The 22,444-nt window shown below is 42.5% G+C and overlaps 1 protein-coding gene and 1 long non-coding RNA gene across 4 annotated transcripts in view; one reads left to right on the top strand and one right to left on the bottom strand.

Moving 5' to 3' along the window:
* Nucleotides 1-403, bottom strand: part of TANK (TRAF family member associated NFKB activator) — a 36,435-nt gene extending 36,032 nt beyond the window's left edge. For 2 of the 3 annotated variants that reach the window (XM_005309427.5, XM_024114741.3), the window contains exon 1: nt 266-403. The gene's annotated coding sequence lies outside the window, so the exon portion shown is untranslated. The remainder of the gene's footprint in view (nt 1-265) is intronic. The other variant, XM_005309428.5, reaches the window with a different exon arrangement.
* A 15,380-nt stretch (nt 404-15,783) lies between these two features.
* Nucleotides 15,784-22,444, top strand: part of LOC135974333 (uncharacterized) — a 57,780-nt gene continuing 51,119 nt past the window's right edge. Inside the window, exon 1 of the long non-coding RNA XR_010591571.1 lies at nt 15,784-17,697. This is a non-coding gene — a long non-coding RNA (uncharacterized LOC135974333). The remainder of the gene's footprint in view (nt 17,698-22,444) is intronic.

Genomic DNA, 22,444 nt, shown 5'->3' with positions numbered 1-22,444 from the left:
CTACTGAGCACGGGGCGGGGGGGCAGGAGTTGCCCCAAAACCTGAGGGGGGGAGGGCTGAAGGAGAAGCAAGCTGCCTGTAAATGCAAGACTAAAACTCAGAGGGGCGCCCGACCGAGGAGCAGCTCGCTGAGTGGTTCGAGGGGCATGTGGCTAGTCCGCTAAGATCTGAGCAATAACTTCAGCTGCGACATTAAGGCCGCTCAGGCCCCGGCCGCTCTGCCCAGCAGGGGAAAGACAACGGTTTAAAAGTGAGTTAAACTTACGAACTCTTCCGGGCTCAGACAGCACCTCTCCCTGGAGCTGATTGCTCTTCTCCAGCCTCACTCTCCTTAACCCAGGAACCAGCATTTACTTCCTGTTGTGTCCCACATCCGCCCCAGCCCATGTGACAGTGTACCGGAGAGCATCACAGCGCTGCCCTTTCCCCCAGGGTTAGAGGTTACCAGCTCCTGGATGGTTAAACGAAACATAACTTAAATGTTAATAACTGTAGGAAACACACACTTTGTATTGCAACATGGACGTTAAAAGATCTCCAGTAGCACTTTCCTTAAGAACAGGAGAAAGATTGTTTCAATGCCTTTGGCCATCTCTCCTCCATTCACTTTTGTGCGGTATTATGTGCTAATTTTCTGCCTGTTTGTTACTCCCCACCCCTCTCCCCACCAAAGTGGCTGCACTTTCATGCCCAATGGAGTGATTCCTCTGTCCATGCCATTTGTAACGTTGCATATGTGTGATAAATGTAGGAGATACATTGCAGTTCCAGAGAGCACCTTTCATCCAAGGATTTGAAAGTTTCGTTTGATCCTGTATATTGGTTTAGAGTGATACTAAACTTGTCCACACAATTAATTTGGGCAAATAATTCTGTTTCTCTAAGCTGCACTGCACTGTCTCTTTTTGAAAATAACATTAGAAAATAAGCTAATCAATCATTTCATATACATGTTTATTATGGGTGAACAGTAATCACTCCAGAGCCAAGGTTGCAACTAAGTTCTCATTATAACCTTGTATTGTCTCTGCCCCATACACTGCTTTCTCCAGCTCTAGTAGATCTCTTTTAGGACCTTGGGGGAGGGAGGCGGGAGGAGACTAGAGCTGGGAGAAGATCTGGGTCATCCCCCATTCTCCTTCCTCTGGCCCTCCTGATGTCAGCAGGAGGGGAGGATACCTGCTGGTATCCTGAGGGTAAGCCTCAGTAAGGTCATTGGGGCCCATACATATTCCTCCTGGGAAGCTAAGGCTTATCGTGGGGTAGCTACCCGGTGAGGTGTATCAAGGGCCACTCTGACTCACACCATCCCCTGCCCCTCTGAGCCTTGGGAGGCTCATTGAGGCCTACCATTAGTCTCCCACTTCGGACTAAGGTACGCAAATTCAGAATTCGAAGTACCTTAGTCCGAACTTACCGCGGGTCCAGACGCGGCAGGAAGGCTCCCCCGTTGATGCCGCGTACTCCTCTCGGTGAGCTGGAGTACCGGCGTCGACGGCGAGCACTTCCGGGATCGATCCGGGATCAATTTATCGCGTCTTAACCAGACGCGATAAATCGATCCCAGAACATCGATTGCCTGCTGCCGGACCCTCCGGTAAGTGAAGACGTACGTTAGTCCCTGATAAAACGATTTTTACTGATAAGAGGCTGACAACTCTGTTTTGGCCCATTTAGTGCTGAGTAGTCTACTATGGCTGTGAAGACAGCCACAAGGAACCTAATTAGTCTTTGAGTCTTCCCCAGGTGAGGCCCTCATGAGCCTCCTAAAGCTTGCTAAAGGTTCTCTCCTGTTATAGACCCCTGGACATCTACAAGAAAGGGGGAACTAGGCCCTCAATTTCCTCCATTGGGGCTTTAACCATCAGCAGACATAGAAGGCTCAAATTCTCAAGCAATTTAAAAAAAATTGTTTTGGCATATAAAGCTTTTTATGGTTTTTTTGTTTGTTTTTCTACTTTACAAGATTTTTTTTTGTACTGATCCAGTCTTGCCACCTACATCTGTACTTCAGCATTCTGTTCTTCAACTCCAATTTGTCTGCTCATGAAGATGACCCCCAATAAGTAGCTGAAATAACAAGAGAACTCCTGAGCTGCTCTATTCAATTCAAGCTATATTAAATTTAGTACAATTTAAGCCACATTAAAAACAGGCTAAGTGTATCATAAATCAAATAATGTTATGTGACAACAGTGAAGATAGTCTGGTATGTATTCAACTGGTGTAAATTGTCATAGCGCTATAGATGTCAGTGGAGCTATGACAATTTATACCAGATGAATAGCTTCCTCAGGGTATGTGCTGATGGTTTTACAAGAAACAGAAGTTCTCTGATCAAACTCTAATACACTCAGTACCAGTTCCATATTAACTTATTAAAGCTGCCAGACCAAAAAATGACAGCCATTTAGAATTTTTTTCAATTCATAAGAACATAAGAACAGCCATACTGGGACAGACCAAAGGTCCATCTAGCCCAGTATCCTGTCTTCCGACAGTAGTCAATGCCAGGTGCCCCAGAGGGAATGAACAGAACAGGTAATCATCAAGTGATCCATCCCTTGTTGCCCATTCCCAGTTTCTGGCAAACAGAGGCTTGGGACATGTACATTATTCTTCTGTTTAGCACCTTGTCAGTAATATAATTTGTTGATATGCTACAAGGAAAGCTAGTCTTTCCACCTTGATCAATATTTAGCATTATTTTTCTCTTTCCCCAGGTATGATTTGATATATAAGGTGGTACATGCTGTACAAAGGCCTATCCTAATTTTCCTCAGAATCTCCAACTTCTTACATAAAAATCTAGTTCTATAGCCTTTCTAAAAAGAAAAGTAACTCTCTAAAATCACAGTGTAAAATCTACACACTCTAACAGGATTACTGGAAACCAGGGGTGTGAAAATATTTTGGTGGAGAAGGCCAAGTTCTATTTTTCATTATGGTCCATAGGCTGGGATATAAAAGTAGAACCTGGCCTTTTGGGAATTAAGATTGAGGCTCCAGGCAGGAAGGGCTGGGAGGAAAAAGAGAAACATTTATGTGGACTTTTGGATGGGCTTGAAAACTTTAGTTTGAATGTTTGTTAATTTAATAAAGTTAAACAACCTGAGAAGGGATGGGAATGGATTGTTTGAGTTTCTTGAAAAGTCCAGGATGGGATACTGAGGCAGGCTGCCTGTACTGTGACCTAGAACATACATTTCCCCATCTCACATTCTCTTTTTCTCTTCTTCTTCACGGTATTTGTGTCTCCTCTCCTCTTCCCTCTGTACATCCTTCCCTGCAGCAACTCCCACTAACTGTGGGCTTCATTCCCACATCAGTTTTTGACACTACCATTAATGATATTCAAGCAGCATCATTTTAGCAGTAACATCACAATGAGATTAGTGGGTGGAGGAGTTCACATTTCTGAAGTGTTATTCCAGGCTGCCTGCAGACATATTGGTTATACTTGGTCTATGTTTGGAAGTTGTTCTTTGTGACTCACATTCTGCACAAACTGAATAGGTCAGACAGGCCACATAACTACTTCAAGTGGGCTGCAGCTGGCCTCAGCCTGGGTGTTTGACACCCCTGCCATAAGGACAGTTTAACAAAAGATACAAATACTTTACTCTGGGGTCAATATACAAAACATATTATTGTAGATAACATCAGTCAGACTACTGCCATTATAAATCAAGTAGCAATAATGTGTGGGGTAGAACTTACTACACATATGTTTGCAATGCAATATAGCTTCAGGAAGACTACATCTAACTTTTAGTTTAAGGATGATCCTTCATGATGTTTTATTGCTCATATATGAATTGGCCTCTACAAATCGGCCTCTACAAATCAACTTTCAGAAGCTGAAAGGTTAAAATGTTTCTCCAAGCTTCTTTATGTATCCACATTTTCAAACACTAGGTGGCCCACGTCAGATGTTTAATTTTTTTCCCCAGGACTATTAACTTTTACAGGGAAAGCATAGTACATTGTGAGGCACAGACACAGCTTTTAGCATTATATGAATTGAGAAGTTGGTGTTACTCGGGATACTCACAGAAAGGTAAATTATCAGACTAAGAGAGGAGACCGAATCTAAAGTTTGGTCACAGAATTAACATGTCAGAATTAGAGAGAGGATCTACACTATGTTGATGCAGATGGAAGGTATCACCTCTGGGTTGGAGAAGGAGAAAGAATTGTGGAGCAATGTAAATAAATCTGTAGTGGAGACTAACTTTTTTTTCTGAGAAAGTAGTAATCTGTAAACTTTAGCTGTATGTAACATAAATTTGGTTTGGTTTTTGCATGGAATATTTTCATAGTAGACAGAAATGCACAGAAAGCTTGAGTTCCAGAGACTAGCTAAACAATTATCTTTAAATGCGGTTTAAAAAAAATAACTTGGTGTAATCTATAATAATGTTAAGGCAAACATGACTACAATTACAGTATTTACATCTCCTCTTGCAACCTTACTATAGCAATACAGTAAGGTGATAAAGATAGGAGAAAATCATAATCTGACATTGTTTTAATTATTTCAGTTTGACTGCATGCAATCTTTTGCCTAGAAGCTATAGCAGCTAAAGTTTTTGATTACCTTGTAAGTAATCTCTTTAGAATATTTTTCTTCAGTCACTTTCTTCAGTAACAAGATAGGCAATTTTTATGTAGTCTGGAAGCTTTATCAACAGGATTTTGAAATGCAGCTCAGTCAGTCTCCTATATTGGTTATGACTGACAATAGCAGGGAACTTCCACTGAGAAATCCCCCACTTAAGAACTTCCTTGTATGCAGCTGCAAACAACCAATCATTATGAGATAATGTTGGCAACAGAGACTTTTAGCAGAAGACAATCTGTAAACCAGCTATGGGCCTGATCCTGCAGTCCTTAGTCTGAGTAGTTCCAATTATTTTAATGGTACCACTTGCATGAGTAAATGCTACTCTGTATGAGTAAGGGTTGCTGAATCAGGCCCTATTCATTTAAATGGCTGCTTCTTCAGAGCTCATGTAACTATTCCATTTGCAACTAGTTTTTTACGTCTCGATGGGGGGGGAAATCTAATATTTTGCTAAACCTTGGTCCCAAAATTCACATGAAGTCTGTGTCACTGACAATGCTGATAGTAAATAGCAACAACTTTGTATATACCTAGATAAAATATATAGAGATTAGATGTATATGGTACGTAAACACAGGGTGTAATTCATCACTCTGCAGAGAGCCTGAGCAAAACCTAGGCACCACTTAAGTCTCATTTAAGCTCTAAAGCAGTGGTTCTCAAACTGGGGTTCGTGAAATGTTACAGAGGGTTCTCGGGGAAAAGAATTCCCTAATGGCGACAGAGCTGTCCCTAGGAACTCCGGGCAGCACAGGGCCCTGGACTTCCAAGGGCTAAGCAGATCAAAACAAGCATATCTATCACAATGAAGAGATTTAAACTTCAAGACTCCTTATAAGAAATGGAAAAATGCTGTTTTTAAAATTAAATAGGCAACTAGTATTGTTTTTAAAATTATTATGAAGAACAAGTTTAAGCTTTGTTGTAACGTGCGTTGTTTGCCTGGACTGCTCAAGACCTGAATGCTTGTGTAGGAGGAACTCTTTGAGTTGGCGTCTTAAATACCTTCATGCTGTTTCACATCTGATACTCCTTGATGAAACATAGGAGCCTTGTCTTATAACAAGCTTATTCAAAGTGATACAAACTTATAACAGGCTTATTCAAAGTGATACAAGCTACGAAAGTGAGATTTTGGCAGAGTGTTGCCATTTTCATAATGTAATAAAAATACTGTAATGATAAATAATAATTAATAATAAACAGTGTGTAATAAGTATGTCATAAAAACAAATTTTATATTTCCAAGATCATTGCTTTTATAATTTGTACTCAGGTAAACAAGAAAATCCCTGGAAATATTCATTTTTAGGAGGGGGTTTGCGAGACTTGACATTTTAGTGAAAGGGGGTCACAGGTTGTTAAAATTTGGGAACCACTGCTTTAAAGGGACTTAAGTGGTGCAGACCTTGGGCTTGGGTGAATTTTATCTCTAGTGAAAATTCTTTTCCCCACCAAAAAAAATGTATAGTGAAATTTATCAACTGAGTTTTGATGTTAGAATATGGAGGAGAGCATCTGTCTGGGAAAAACTCCTCTTCTTCCCTCCTGGAGGAGCAGCAGCATATTCTCTTCTCACATCCTTCTGATGCAGGGTACTCTTAGTGATGTCATATTGATGCAGACTTCCAGGAATTTCCCTACATATGATAACCTCCTGTAGAAGCCGTGTGATGTTGGAGGAGTAGGGGCAGGTAGCAGTGCAGTCTCCAACTCTTTAGGATATCTGTGAGTTTAGAAAAGCAAACTTTCTGCCCAATTAATGGAAGGAGATTGGAAAGTTGTAACCATGGTTTCTGAAATGATGCTGAACAGTTTGTCCTTTGTTACACCTGCAATTACACTATGGTCAGCACTGACTCAGCTGTACCTTTGTTGGCTACTGTTGGCATAAGAGAGACCAATTTATCAGCACAGCTTCAGTTAAACTCAGATCTCTTTCTAGCAAAAGTGACAGTGCAAGGAACCATAAAGAAACAGCAATGTGACTTACATGCTAGCAGCATAGGAGAGTTTTTAATAAATGTAGGAACTTCTCAGTCAGGAAGTTCTCTAATTACTGCTTGAAGGATGACTTTTCATGTTTATGTCATGCTTCAGCACCCATTGTCAACAACAGGTAGATTCCATAGTGTAGACAAGGCTTAAAAAGTGGGTTACAATAAATCAATTGTGTGGGTGAAATTCACCCCATGCAAAGGGCCTGCACAAGGCCTATGCACCATTTACAATTTCACAATCGGGTGTGAGAAGGTAAAGATGCTTCAGTCTGTAAAGATTACGAAGTCCCAGCTGGATTCCTGGCCACTAGGATGAATCAAAGGGGAAGGGGGAGGTCTTTGGGGAAATTATTGCCTTGTGTTTTTTCACCTGATTTGCTTTTGTGATTGTTTGGTGGATAATAATCAAGCCTTGAGGAAAAGACCTTACAATAGTGAGGGGGCTGGAGCTTTATTTCCATTCCTTGACTGATAAAACCACACAGCAGATTAAATGGGATTTACCTGGTGCAAAGGCTTTGGAGTGGCCTGCTGCCAGGAGGTGAATGTCACCCCGGTAGCACTTTAAATTGCTTCAGTTAGGAATCCAAACCATTTTCCATTGTCACCCATGTTTTTTCATATACTTGTGAGTGTATGAAAAATGCTGTCGTTTTCCAGGGTTGGTTTCTTCCCAAAAGTAAATTATTTGGGAAAACTTTAAAACAACAACACCAACAAAAAACAAATAAACAAAAAAACCCTTCAGCCATTTGATTCAGAGGAGAATTTAAAAAGAAAAAACAAATACTGCCCGCCCCTTCTCTAAACAGTCTTCTTTAGAGCAACCCAAAAGAAATATCAGCTGAAAATATTTGTACACAGTAGGGCTGTCGATTAATCGCAGTTAACTCACACAATGAACTCAAAAAAATTAACTGCAATTTAAAAAATTAATCGCGATTAATCGCACTGTTAAACAATAGAATATCAATTGAAATGTATTAAATATTTTTGGATGTTTTTCTCCATTTTCAAATATATTGATTTCTATTACAACACAGAATAAAAAGTGTACAGTGCTCACTTCATATTAATATTTTTTATTACAAATATTTGCACTGTAAAAATGATAAAAGAAATAGTATTTTTCAATTCACCGCATACAAGTACTGTAGTGCAATCTCTATCGTGAAAGTGTAACTTACAAATGTAGATTTTTTTTGTTACATAACTGCATTCAAAAACAAAACAATGTAAAACTTTGGAGCCTACAAATCCACTCAGTCCTACTTCTTGTTCAGCCAATCGCTAAGACAAACAAGTTTGTTTACATTTAGGGGAAATAATGCTGCCTGCTTCTTATTTACAATGTCACCTGAAAGTGAGAACAGGCATTCTCATGGCACTTTTGTAGCCAACATTGCAAGGTATTCACATGCCAGATATGCTAAACATTCGTATGCCCCTTCATACTTCAGTCACCATTTCCGAGGACGTGCTTCCATGCTGATGATGTTTGTTAAAAAAAATAGTGCATTAATTAAATTTGTGACTGAACTCCTTGGGAGAGACTTGTATGTCCCCTGCTCTGTTTTACCCGCATTCTGCCATATATTTCATGTTATAGCAGTCTCAGATGATGACCCAGCACATATTGTTTGATTTACGAACACTGCAGATCTGACAAAATGCAAAGAAGGTACCAATGTGAGATTTCTAAAAATAGCTACAGCACTCGACCCAAGGTTTAAGAATCTGAAGTGCTGTCCAAAATCTGAGAGGGATGAGGTGTGGAGCATGCTTTCAGAAGACTTAAAAGAGCAACACTGAGATGCAGAAACTACAGAACCCGAACCACCAAAAAAGAAAATCAACCTTCTACTTGTGGCGTCTGACTCAGACATAGGCGCTGACTCCATGGGTGCTCTGGGGCTGGACCACCCATGGGGAAAATTTGGTGGGTGCTCTGCACCCACCAGCAGCCAAGCTCCCCGCCCTGCCCCAGCTCACCTCCATTCCACCTCCTCCCCTGAGCAGGCCGCGTCCCCGCTTCTCCTCCCAGCGCTTGCCGCTGCAAAACAGCTGTTTCACGGCATAACAAGCTTTGGGAGGAAGGGGGGAGGAGCGGGAACGTGGCACACTCAGGGGAGGAGGCAGGGGCGGGGATTTGAGGAAGGGGTTGGAATGGGGGCGGGGCAGGAGTGAAGTTGAGGTGAGGCCAGGGGAGGCGGGGGTCGAGCACCCATCGGCACCAGGAGAAGTTGGCGCCCAGGGACTCAGATGATGAAAATGAACATGCATCAGTCTGCTCTGCTGTGGATTGTTATTGAGCAGAACCCGTCATCAGCATGGATGCATATCCTCTGGAATGGTGGTTGACGCATGAAGTGACATATGAATCTTTAGCGCATCTGGCACATAAATATCTTGCGACGCTGGTTACAACAGTGCCATGAGAACGCCTGTTCTCACTTTCAGGTGACATTGTAAACAAGAAGCAGGCAGCATTATCTCCTGCAAATGTAAACAAACTTGTTTGTCTGAGCGATTGGCTGAAGTAGGACTGAGTGGACTTGTAGGCTCTAAAGTTTTACATTATTTTATTTTTGAATGCAGTTATTTTTTTACATAAGTCGATATTTGTAAATTCAACTTTCATGATAAAGAGATTGCACTACAGTACTTACATTAGATGAATTGAAAATACTATTTCTTTTGTTTTTTTACAGTGCAAATATTTGTAATAAAAAATAAAGTGAGCAGTGTATACTTTGTATTCTGTGTTGTAATTAAAATCAATATATTTGAAAATATAGAAAACATCCACAAATATTTAAATAAATGGTATTCTTTTAGTGTTTAACAGTGCGATTAATCACATGATTAATCACAATTAATTTTTAATTGCGCGATTAATCATGATTAATTTTTTTAAATTGCTTAACAGCCCTAGTACGTACACTTCCTGATTTCATTGATTTGGCTATACTTTCCTGGGGGTTATTAGACTAAACATTTATAGTGATCTCTGAAAGTCAGATAATGCTACTTCTCTACATACTGAGTGTTAGTATCTCTTCTTTTGAATAATTCATTTCCTCAGTCCTTTTTAAAACTGTCTTAACATGAAAAATCTATTTCTTTACAATCTGAGTGCTTACTGCTTTTTTTCTGTATTATTTGACTGCAACCAAGACATCAAGCTTACTGGCAATTGTTTATGTTGGCAGATGGTCAAAAAGAAATCTGTATTATTTTGAAAATGCAGGGTCTGGAAACTTGAGTCACAGCACAGCGCTTTTCAGGATTGTTCTCGAAGGACTGGTGGTTTCCATCCTTAACTTTTCCTCTGTAAGGCTTGTATTGGTGAAAATGGTGAAATAACTTTCATGGCTCCTTAGCTGATGATAGTATTTATAAAAGCAATCAGCCGCTGTATATGGTTGGTCTCTTATACAACCTTTTGTAAGACTCAAGTGTTTGGCTTTAGTTCTTATTATCTTCTCTAAGGAGTCTAATGAGAGGGGGAGTTCCCCTACAAAGTACTTTTACCACTTTTCTGATTTTCTTTTAATTACACTCAGTTGTCCCATTTTAAGGGCACTAGAACTTTCTTTCTGAATATTGTGATACAGTACTAGGCTTTTTAGTGCTAGCGACTTCCCCTGACTCCAGCTGATTTTGAGGAGTGGCTCTCACACAGCCTCCCTCTGTAGGCAGGAGAAGCAATGGCTCTTAGCCCTGGTCTACACTATGAGTTTAGGTTGAATTTAGCAGCGTTAGATCGATTTAACCCTGCACCCGCCCACACGACAAAGCCATTTTTGTCAACTTAAAGGGCTCTTAAAATCGATTTTTGTACTTCTCCCCGACAAGAGGATTAGCGCTGAAATCGACCTTGCTGGGTCAAATTTGGGGTAGTGTGGACGCAATTTGACGGTATTGGCCCCCGGGAGCTATCCCACAGTGCTCCATTGTGACCGCTCTGGACAGCACTCTCAACTCATATGCACTGGCCAGGTAGACAGGAAAAGCCCCACGAATTTTTTAATTTCATTTCCTGTTTGGCCAGCATGGCAAGCTCAGAGGTGACCGTGCAGATCTCATCAGCAGAGGTGACCATGGAGTCCCAGAATTGCAAAAGAGCTCCAGCATAGACTGAACGGGAGGTACTGGATCTGATCACTGTATGGAGAGAGGAATCCGTGCTATCAGAACTCCACTCCACCCCAGAGGACTGCCCAAGCAACAGAAAGCTGGCATTCAATAAGTTTTGAAGTGCAGTGTGGCCTTGTCCTTCCCTCCTCCACCACCCAACCTGGTGCTTCCCTCCTCCCCTTCCCCCTCCCAGGCTACCTTGGCAGTTATCCCCCCATCTGTGTGATGAATTAATAAAGAATGCATGAATTTGAAACAACAATGACTTTATTGCCTCTGCAAGCGGTGATCAAAGGGGGGCGGGGCGGGCGGTTGGCTTACAGGGAAGTAGAATGAACCAAGGGGGCAGGTTTTCATCAAGGAGAAACAAACAGAACTTTCACACCGTAGCCTGGCCAGTCATGAAACTGGTTTTCAAAGCTTCTCTGATGTGCAGCGCACCCTGTGTGCTCTTCTAACTGCCCTGGTGTCTGACTGCATGTAATCAGCTGCCAGGCGATTTGCCTTAACCTCCCACCCTGCCATAAACATCTCCCCCTTACTCTCACAGATATTGTGGAGCACACAGCAAGCAGTAATAATGATGGGAATATTGGTTTCGCTGAGGTCTAACCGAGTCAGTAAACAGCGCCAGGGAGCTTTTAAATGGCAAAAAGCACATTCGACCACCATTCTGCACTTGCTCAGCCTATAGTTGAACTGCTCCTTACTACTGTTCAGACTTCATGAGCCATGGGAGTAAGGGGAAGGCTGGGGTAAGTGCGACCCCATATTTGGGGTCGGGAAGGAATTTTCCTCCAGGGTAGATTGGCTGAGGCCCTGGAGGTTTTTCGCCTTCCTCCGCAGCATGGGGCAGGGATCGCTAGCAGGAGGGTTCTCTGCCAATTGAAGTCACCAAGACACAGGATTTGGGGACTTCATCAGCAGAGTCAAAGGAAGGGTAGGGACGGTTTTGTGGCCTGCAGCATGCAGGGGGTCAGACCAGATGATCATAATGGTCCCTTCTGACCTTAAAGTCTATGAGTCTATGAGTGCTGCCGGCTGGGAGAGCAGCCTCCAGCTCGCATGACATTCCAGGCAGGACTGAATCTCCATGAGATGAAACTTAAAAAAGAGAATGACCTGGAGTCACTCCCATTTATGCCCAGGCGCCCCTGACCGACCTCACCGAGGTCTGCCAGGAGCACCCATGAGACGACGACGATGACGGCTAGCAGTTGTACTGCACCATCTGCTGCCACGAAGGCAAGGAGCTGTTGCTGTGTAGTAATGCAGTACCGCATCTGCCAGCAGCACCAAGAGACGTACGGTGATGGTGAGCTGAGCGGGCTCCATGCTTGCCGTGGTATGTCGTCTGCACGGGTAACCCAGGAAAAAAGGCGAGAAACGATTGTTTGCCGTTCCTTTCACGGAGAGAGTGAGGGAGGGGGGCCTTGACAACATGTACCCAAAACCACCTGCGACAATGTTTTTGCCCCATCAGGCATTAGGAGCTCAACCCAGAATTCCAATGGGCGGCGGAGACTGCAGGAACTGTTGGATTGCTACCCACAGTGCAACGCTCCGAAAGTTGACGCTAGCCTCGGTACTGTGGACGCACTCCACCGACTTAATGTGTTTAGTGGGGACACACACAATCGACTGTATAAAATCAATTTCTAAAAAAATCAACTTCTATAAATCGACCTAATTTCGTAGTGTAGCATACCCTTACTGAATGTTTGGCTGCTAGATTAATCAGCTGCAGTAGAATGATGGTTCTTCCTCACTTTTTCAGCAGTAGGGTCTGCAAGGGAAGGAATTCTTCCTACTGATTGTAATAATCTGCATAGTTCCTCCTGACCTCAGCCTGCTAACTCTAGCTTCTCCTCCTTTCTCATTAGGGCATAGGAAGGCCCAATAGAAAACACCTCATGGCTTCCAGAGAATTGATGGGTTCCGGAAATCCTGCCCCCAGCCCCTATGCAGGGAAACCATACTGTATCAACTGCATCCAGGCGTCCGTCAGCCCAAGGAGGGCGAGCAGAATTTACCCCAGTATCTATAGATACTGTCCGTAGTAAGATCAGAATTTGACCTGTATATTGAATACATGCAACTGCCAGTGGAGTTACATATGTGAGACAGACACTTTGACTACATTTTAATTAATACAGGGAAAACTCTATAACTGACAAATTGCTAATTGTGTGGACAGATTCCTTTGTATCCCAAATTCAAAAAGCAAAAACATGTTCTGTCTTGGCTGTAACTGCTATAAAGCCTTTATATTCTTATTTTAGCATTTATTTGAAACACTTTCAATTCAATGTTACCAAACAAGTCAATGGGCCAGTTCATGAATTATATTAAGGCCCTTTTATTCTATTCTGACAGGGTAAAGTGGATGGAAATAGCTCCCTCTGTAAAACTAATTACTGGAGCTCTACATCAACCCTCTTCTGTCATCACTGGCGTAGGCAATGGATTTGGGGTGTTGCTAGAGTAGACTACAGAATGGCTATTCTCTGCTTCCCAGGACCATGAAAACAGAATGAATTACAGCAGTCCTGAGGCTGCTCTAAATTACCCAGAGAACTAGGTAGGGCCCCGCATGGCCCCAGAATACAAGGAGAATAAAGATGACTTAAAGCTACCTTAGGCCCAGCCTCCCTTCCCTACCTCAATCACAGGAGTGGAATAGCTGGGAATCAAGCCCAACATATCTAAGGTTGTTCAGTACTTGACATTTAACAGGGAAACACAGAGACATGGGAACCTCATTCAGACAGTACTGTTGCTCTCTATGCCAGTAATTTCAGACATTATTGAGCCACATATCAGTTTACAACCAGTGGCTACAAAAGTCAAAAGGAACCTTCTGAACTCAAATCCCATGTCAACACAAGGCCAATTGACAGCCTTGGCTTTCCTGAGTGGGAGCCAAATCTGAGTAGAAGGCCAGGTTTAATGGCAAATCATGTGTGTTTTTAATTAACTATTAGTTAGTTCACTTCATCTCTTCCCCTCATCTACCAGATAAAGTTAAGTCTAGATTGTAGCACTAATGATGTAAGAGATGAATGATAACATAAAGAGGTACCACAGGGGGGAGCAATTATTTGGGAAGTTAGCTAGTCATAAACAAAACATGTCTAATCATGTCCTGTGTTCCTAATTATTGTACTCTCCGGGTTACAATAATCATGTCATGTCCCATAATCATGACGGTTCTGTCATGATAATGGGACAACAGGTCAGTTTAAAATGAGTAAAATTAAGCTAAGCTTGCAACCCATGTAAATCTGCAGCAGTAACCTAGGGTATATCTTACAAATTGCCTCACTTCTTTGCCACATGGTTCATTGCACTTTTACATGTGTCATTACTTATAGGGGAAAGATGATCTGAATGACAGCTCCACGCCCCTTTGACTTCTTCTGGTCTTTTAAGTCATCTAGTGTTTTTATTATTGTTCCTTGCTATACAACAAATTGGGGGAGACAGGTACCTAAGAAAGGGACCCACAAAAGCAAGCACACTAGACAGGCAGCCACCTAATATAGCCACTGGGAAATGCCAACAAGAAGGGTGTATCCTAAATCCTGTCCCTATCATGGAATTAGACACCTAAGCCCGGGCTTAAGGGAGGCACCTATCTCTGCTTGCAGTCTACAGCTGGGGGAATCACCTCTTGTACAGTCAGGTGGCTTAGGTGCTGAAGTCGTTTCTTGTGAGAATGAATTAGGCATCTACCTCACTCCACACAAAATGGCTGGAGGAGGAGGTAGCCACCTTAGAGCTATTAACCCAGTGGCTAGCACAGTTACCTGGGAGGTAGGAGACCCAGGTTCAATTTCCCCCACTGTCTCAGGGAGAGAAAGGAGACCTCTGTGCAAACCCTACCTCTCAGGAGGGTGCTTTAACCACTGAGCTATGGGATATTCTGACATAGGGGTTTCCTCAGTCTCATCCCCACTGAATATCCCCTAGAGTGATAGTTTGTCTCTGGGAGCCTTGAGTAAAGCTGCAGTGCTCTTCACCACAGGGGCAGAAACTAATGCACACGGTGGAAAAATTAGAGGCATCTACAGCGGTGGACCACAGCTAAGCAGGAGTTTTGTGGATCACAGTGGGCTTAGAACTGGAGTTTAAGTGCCTAAGTCTGAGGTTTAGGTGCCTACGTACTTTTGGGAAGCTGGGTCTTTACTTTTTCATGCCTCAGTTTCATCTAGCTGTAAAATGGAGGTAATTTACCAACCTCAATGAATATTGAGAAGGCTTAGCTGTAAAGTGAAATGAGATGCTCAGATAAAAGACACGGTAGAGGGGCAAAATATTGATTAATTTAGCTTACCTAGACACACATGCAGAGCTTCATGAAACTTCTGTAACAAAGCTCAAAGCCAGGTGAAAGTCACTTGTTTTCAGCAAAAGCCTGTACCTCTGCCCAGGTTTGCCTTAATGTTTGCTGAGGTCCATGTACTTTCAAAAGAAGTTTCAGGTGAAAGAAGCTGAATTTTGAACAACCATGGGATGAATTTAGGGCTGATCTCCTTCCTCCCCCAAGGTATAGAGAATTATCAGTTGTGTTTGAAGCTATATGCTAGTTGGTGATTTTGTTTTGACATTTTGTGTTCAGTTGAATCCAAACCTCTGTAAGAACTAAGCCAGCTGAAACAATACAGACTAACCCCTTGCAAACCAAAGCCACTGTCTTTCCATAGCTGTATTTGCAAGTGTTAAAAAGAATGGCAAAATTATTCATTAGGCTGGTTTCCCAGCTCTTATTCACACAAGTTATTGGTAATAATTTTAACTTCCTGAAAGAATTGTCACACAACTTGTATTTATTCTTTAGATGAAGAAGGAAGAGAACAATATGATCAATGGAGTTAGAGATTTCGCATAATTAGTTTGGGGGGGGGGAAACAAGCACAAAAAACATGCACAAGCTTCGTCTGGCACAACTTCAGTCTTCTTATTCACCAGCTGCTAAGTCATTTTCATATCCCTTGCTGCTTTCTCCAAGTGAAAACACACCTGTTCCTTCAGTATTGTACCCATTTATTGTTGGCTCTCTGTAAGCAAGAAATGTAAGAGCATTTTGACTTGCATCACAGAGCTGTCATGATAGAGCTATTTAATGGGGCTGTAGCCATATTAACTGCTGATTCCCTTTAGCTGTGTCCACAGCTATAGCTCATTCAATGTGTGAGTATATTATATGCGCTGACTGGCATTTATTCTAGTGATAGCATGCTGAGACCATTAGAAAATACAGTCCAGTTTATCCTGGTTTGGCCAGTATTGCTGCACACTTCCCAATAGCCCTCTACCTACACAGCAGTTATAAACTCCATGTCCATCAAATCTGCTGGTCTGAGAAGAGCAGGCAGAGCTGTAGAAGTGGAGCCCAGGAACAGAGACTTACTGAATTGCAGCCTATGTTGCAGGTGGAAGAGCAGGTCAAAGGAGCCTAGATGAAAGCGATATATCAGAGTAGGGATAATGGTAGGAAAGACCAAAAGAATAGTAGTAAGGAAGTAGAGTGATGGTGCCTAATAGAAAACACAGGATGACTATGAGGTGAAAAGTGCTATAGGATGAGAGAAAAGTAGCAAGTCATGACTTTGTGCCTGATCATACCCTACTGTAGGAAAATTCAAAGAGGAGACTAAAGAGGAGGAAACTATCAATTGGTTCCTCTCATTGAGAAATTCTCATTCTTTCCATTGGAGGCCAGGGATTTACACACATGGCTGTGGGCCTTGCTTGCAAGCTCTGGTAGATCCCCGAGCCTACGCACATCCTGCAGGATCAGTGGGAAGGTGGGGCTATCTGCATGGAAACTCTGGGTCTCTGGTGCTCCTCCCATTCCACATGCACACCTTGCAGTGAAGCCACACTGAAAAAGCTTCTGTAGCATATCAGCATTACAAGGAACAGACCAATGGTTAGCTGCAATCAATGACTGGAAACTTTTCAGGAAAGGAAACAATTTGCCTGATTGTTGCCTGCTACCAACACTAGTCTGCTACAGTCAGTCATAAAAGAGGCATTATCATCTAAGTACTGATTAATAATACTTTGTAGCCCTTATATAGCACTTCACAGACATTAGTTAATTCTCAGAATACCTGACCAAGCTAAGAATTCCCACTTTACAAATAAGAAATTGAAGCACAGAGGCTGAGTAGTTTGTCAAAGGCCACACTGCAAGTCTTGGTAGAGCTGGAATTGGAGCACAGGAGTTTCTAGCTCTCAATTCTATGCTTACACCAATGGTATATGGTTTCTCTTATTTACCATGTGACATCAGCACTTTTATTTGGTTACTATCCAGCATCCATAGGTTTCTTTTATTCTAGCAAATTGCCTTTTTTACCAGTGTCTCTCAAGTGGCTACATACTCTTCACCATCCTTGACAGGATTTTTCTACATTGTTTTGTTTTTTGTTTTTTTAATTCCAGTATGTATTCTTCCCATCTGGCTAGTCCATCACTCTTCTTAATTAGTAAAATGCCATCCTGTTAGATTCTCTCCTGCCGGGAAGTCATTCGGCTACCAAATCATTTCTTCACCTCCATCATATATTTTAACATTTTAAAACTGCAAAACTATAACATTCTTCTTTAACAGGAAAAAGTGAAATCAACTACAGCAACACTAATTAGCATTAGCATTAGCTAGTTTAGCATTAGCTTGAATTTAAAACAGTCCTCATGAGATTTCCGAGCATGTACCCAAAGTATCATAAAATATGTAGCCACACTCCTTTTCAATTAACATTCATTTATTTGGGAACAAGAAAAAGAAGCAACAAACAGGCACAACCTGTTCCTCGCTCCTTTTCTCTCTAGTATTTATCTTCTGCCCAGCAACACCAGACTGCTTTCTCTGCTTGCATTCCAAAAAAGAGCTCCTTCTTGTGTCTGGGGAATACCAAGGTAGTTACAGCATCATTATATTTCCCTTTCTTGAGCCTTAAACATGTTTTTTCCTTTATAAAGCCATTTAAAGACAAAATATTGGCTATTAAATTGTAAGTCTTATGTTGAATGTATCAGTTGTATTGTATTACAAAAATGTCATTATTTTGCTTCTACCTAACAATTACACCAAGTGAAATGCCAACCATTTCTGATTACGGAATGGCTTAACTTTATTTATTGATATGGTGAAGAAAGAAAACTTAAGACAGTCACATACTACCATAATGATGTCTTTTTAAATGTAAAATTAATTCTTTATTTTTATAATAATATAAGCATAATATAGCAATCATATGGAGACATATTCCACCGGTTTGTAAACAGTCAGAAAACAGAGGAAGGAGGGGGGAACTTAAACTACAAACTTGTATGAGAAAGTCACATTTAATAAATAAGGATTGATTCAATCGGAAATTAATCTAGAGATTTATAGAAATGAAGAGATAATTTCCATTTGTCAAGAATTTTTTTTAGCTGTCCAAGCAGAGATGTAGGTTTTTTTATAGCAGAGATGTAGTTCTACTAAATTCTATATGACTCTTTTATAAGGAAATACTTTAAAATAAAATAAAATACAATATAATGAAACATTGTTAAGTGTATAAATATATACAGGTATAGTGATACATACTATTTTAAGACTATGTAAATGTTCTAATATAAACATAAGCTCACTGAAGTAAACAAGTTGTGTGGAGTAGACGGAAGCAAATTTTTGTTAATCACAAAAAGGCCGATTCTGCCACACTTGTTTGGAAGGAGTGTTACTTTACTCCCCACGCAGTCTCATTGAAGCCCTGAGACCAACTGCCTGAATACAATACCACTCACTCTCTTTAACAGACAGATTTAGGCTATGGCATTGGGAGACATGTAGAGAGCAAAGACCACTATGCTCCCTTCCTTGCTATGGAGCTTCTGGGGAGTCCATAGCAATGTGTCAATAATGTGTGAACAGAATTCTGTGTGAATTGAAGGACATAGCCCAGCAGAAAAGGAGTTAGAACTAGGGAACAGACAATCTACATGCAAAATGTCATGACAGGTTCAGCATTAACTCACCTTCTTCATTTTAACCCCCACTGGAGGAGTCAGAAGTGCCACGTGCCTCTTGGGGAGCTGTAGCATTGTGGTAAAAGAGCAAAACTCTGCTTCTAGTACTGTGGCCTTACAGAGAGGCCCAGCACTTTCCATAGGCTAAGACCTGTGGGGCTTCATTCAGCAGTGTCCTGCAGCAATCTAGCTTACATAACATTGTGACTGTTCTTTCAGACTTAGAGCCAGATCCATTCCTTATACATGAGTACAGCATGACCAATATTTTAGTACATGGGAGCAATAGTATGAATAGATCGATGCATGTAGCTAGTCTCTGTTCATCACTGTCACTTTGGATAGCATGTTGCCTCCTCAAATGTTTGTCAGACTGGTGGCCCAGGGCATGCATGCCTGGAAAATATACTCTTATTTGGGCATTTTGAATAACACGGCACATCTCATTAGTAATAAGTAACTTCTTTTGACAGAACAACATAAGACTTATTAAGCACAACTCCGCTGGGTTTACTCAATGTCTAAACAGGAGCATGTATCAAATCCCTATTTGTAGGCTGTAACAGACATACAGTAAATTGCCTTAGGCAGTATCTCAGTGGCTCATAGGAATAATGATCATAAACAGTGATAATAAATCACATGGCCCCTTTAATATAAAAGAAATGAGAGCACCATCTTCAGTGTTGCAGAAAGGAAAACAATGGTTAACAAAATATTGAGTAAAAAGCAACAGAGGGTCCTGTGGCACCTTTGAGACTAACAGAAGTATTGGGAGCATAAGCTTTCGTGGGTAAGAACCTCACTTCTTCAGATGCATGGACTTGCATCTGAAGAAGTGAGGTTCTTACCCACGAAAGCTTATGCTCCCAATACTTCTGTTAGTCTCAAAGGTGCCACAGGACCCTCTGTTGCTTTTTACAGATTCAGACTAACACGGCTACCCCTCTGATACTCAAAATATTGAGTGGTGTTCAGGATAATAAAAAAGGTTACTTCACCCATAATAGTGGTGGTATCTTGGCTCTCTCCATAAGTAAGTCCAATTTTGACCCCTCCCCCTATCTTTGCCAAACTAACTGTAATACATGAAATTTCTCAGGCATAATGATATGCAGTTGAGTGATTTTTGCCCAGAAAGTTGAGGGTCACTTCATGAGGCTCCCAGAAGCAAAACTTCCCTTCTTTCACCCAGACAGTCTTTGTTTCTGTCTTTCAGGTTAAATTGTCCTTCCTGATTGTGCTGCTTCTCCCAGAATCCTCTATTGTCTTTCCAGTTCCCTCTGGCTTTGTATCTGCAACCTTCCCCAAAGTCCTCAGTCTCAGTTGCCTTTGCCCAGACCTACCATCTCCTTCTCACTCATCTGTTCTTCGTCAGTCTTTGCCTCCAACTCACCAGAGCTCCCCACCTTCAAGTCCCACACCAGCCTCTGCTCCCCAACACCTCCCATCCAGGGCCGGCTCCAGGCACCAGCTTCTCAAGCAGGTGCTTGGGGCGGCAGCTCCGGAAAGGGGCGGCACGTCCAGGTATTCGGTGGCAATTCGGCGGACAGTCCCTCACTCCGCCTGGGAGTGAAGGACCTCCCGCCGAATTGCCGCCGCAGATCACGATCGCAGCTTTTTTGTTTTGTTTTGTTTTGGCTGCTTGGGGCGGCCAAAACCCTGGAGCCGGCCCTGCTCCCATCCCTAGACTCTCCCTTCTCAGCAAACCTGTCTCTTCATGCTGCCTTGTGTAAGATATGTATCCCAGTTGGATGTGTACTTTATAAACACCTCATCAGCACCATGCACAAGAGGCTGGCAATACAGCAAAACCTCCCACAATGCTTCAGGTGAGAAGGGGGAATATTTCTCTTTTCCTTGCACCAACATTTCAGTAGGGAAATGTGAGGCAGTCACAGGCCTGGGCGGCGTGTGACTCCTGCACTGGGGAGGCTAGGCATGAGCACCGGAAGCTCCCTAGAAGTGGGAGGGACTATCAATGCCTGGACTGCAGCCCTGCCCCCTTCTCCACCCGAGGCCCGCCCCTGCCCACCACTCATGCCTCTTCGCCGCTTCCCCATAGGCCCCCGCATCTGCCGCTCATCGGCAGATTGGAGGGGGCTCAGGGGAAGGGGCGGAGAGGTACGAATTGCAGGTGGGGGGGATCCTGGGGAAGAAGAGGTGGAGCAAGGGCAGGACCTCAGGGGGAATAGGTGGAGTGGGGACAGGAAAAGGAGCAGTGCAGGTGGGGCCACGGGGCAAAAGGATTAGTGGGAGCGAGGCTTTGTGATTGAGTGCAGGTGGGGCTATGGCCCAGATGCTCTTTTGGTGGCAACACCCCAAAGGCAGTGAGCTGGCATGGTGCTGCTGTATCCTGGCCTCCTCTACCCACTTCCTATGGTCAGAGGCATAGAGAAGGGGGATTTATGAAGTTAAGGAGGTGTCCAGAAGGGAGCACAATAGGTTCAGGCATAGGGGGTGGGAGACATTCCTGAGGAGAGGGAAGCACAGATGCACAATGAGATCATCCTGAAGCATGATGCATGTGGTTATGTCACTGTAAGACTTAAGTAGATGGATGTGCAGAAGATATTGACCTTGGGTCCATTGTTTTAAATGAATGGTTTATGGAAGATTGTGTTCTACTCCATGGAGAAGGGTTACCACTGCTTCTCCCTGAACTAAAAACAGTGGGTGGTGATGAAGGCAAATCAGCCAGATTGTAACCCCCCTCACTTGCAAGAGGTACCACTTCCTGGGGAAGCTCAAATAGACTAGTTCAAACTGGATTCTCCAGAGGCCAGGCAAAGAAAGGGTTGGTTAAATAGCCTGAGTTTAAACTGACTCAGGCCCTTCTTTCTGATCCAGCAAATGGACAGGACCGTCTGTCCAAGGGGAAGCCCCAATCCTGGCTGAAATTTGAAAAGGTTTGACCAACAAGGGCCATACAGAGATTTATGGGTGATCTCTGGTAAGCTTTTAGAATGTGTATAGGAACTTTTTTGTTTTCTGTAATGCTGTTAACTGAAGAATAAATGTGCTTGCTTAGGAGGAGCTGTGTGGTGACTTGTAACCAGGCAATTCACTGGTCATAGACTTCAAGAAAGAAAAAAATAGCACAAGCACTGGCCTGTTTAGGCAGTCTGGCTTGCTGGGTATATCACAGTAGGGAGCTTTGCAGCCTTAAATCCCCTGGTCAGAAGTGAGTGATTTGCAGATCTTTACCTAAGAGATGTGATGGCTGGGAGCCAGAAATCTTTAACAGTGTGCCCTTGAACCATGGAGAGGGAATGTAAGTGCAGATACCCTGAAACAGTAACAAGATGAATCTAATTTTCTGTGTAATACAGCTTTAAATGGAAGGAGTTTTGCTGGTCCCTGGTTCAATGGGGGTGAGGGGCTTGCTTTGAGGTAGTTCATGTCAGCTGCTGCTTGTGCAGACTTTACTTTTGTTCTTTCTTGTTTTACTTAATTAAAAATTAAAAGTAATTCAGGCTGAAAATACAGGTTTTCTCATAGTGTATAAGAAACATAACTGAAGACACTGGTCTTTGGAAAGTGAAGAGGGAAGGCTGGTGAAGCAATCTTTATGACAGATGGAAGAAGTGAAAGGGAGGACAGCAGTGGTTCTAATCCGTGCTAGTCCTACTTCTCTCTTGAGCAACCT

The sequence above is a fragment of the Chrysemys picta genome, chromosome 11 (genome assembly GCF_011386835.1).
Source record: "Chrysemys picta bellii isolate R12L10 chromosome 11, ASM1138683v2, whole genome shotgun sequence".
Classification (NCBI taxonomy): domain Eukaryota; kingdom Metazoa; phylum Chordata; order Testudines; family Emydidae; genus Chrysemys; species Chrysemys picta.
The sequence above is the reverse complement of the archived record's forward strand: the minus strand, read 5'-3'. Positions and strand labels throughout refer to the sequence as shown.